The sequence below is a fragment of the Balearica regulorum genome, chromosome Z (assembly GCF_011004875.1).
Source record: "Balearica regulorum gibbericeps isolate bBalReg1 chromosome Z, bBalReg1.pri, whole genome shotgun sequence".
NCBI lineage: Eukaryota > Metazoa > Chordata > Aves > Gruiformes > Gruidae > Balearica > Balearica regulorum.
The window spans coordinates 70645059-70645568 of NC_046220.1; positions in this window are offsets into that span (position 1 = coordinate 70645059).

Below are 510 nucleotides of genomic sequence, written 5' to 3' on the forward strand. Positions count from 1 at the left end.
CTGTCAAGCAGCAGCCACAAGAGAATTGTTTTATCCGTAACCTGTCTTTGGAACACGTTGTAGATGGGCAATCTGCCTTCTCATTTCTGTCCCCTAGTTTCCCAAGGCAGGCCGGGCCCCTCACTGGGCTCCTTGCAGGGCCGCACGGGGGGCAGGAGGGGGGTGCCCCTCCTCCCGCAGCAGTTCGCCGGGTAGCAGCGCTCTGTGCCAGGGCACCTGCTGAACGAGGTGTATCTTAAAGAAGCACAGTTACAGGTAAATAGGTTTGGGGTTTTTTCTATAGTCTAGGCCTTTGTACTGATAATTTTCATTTCCGGAGCAGAAAAAAAACCAACCCTGTTTCCAGCAGATTAAAAAAAAAAAAAAAAACAACCCCCAAACGTTTGAAGTGAAAAGACACATTTACAAATGTGTTGATAAATCACGTCACACGTCCGACCTGTTCCCGCTAGCGGGAAGCGCGGGTTAACTCCCCGAGCCAGCGTCTGCAGGGCTGGGAAGAAGGGGGGA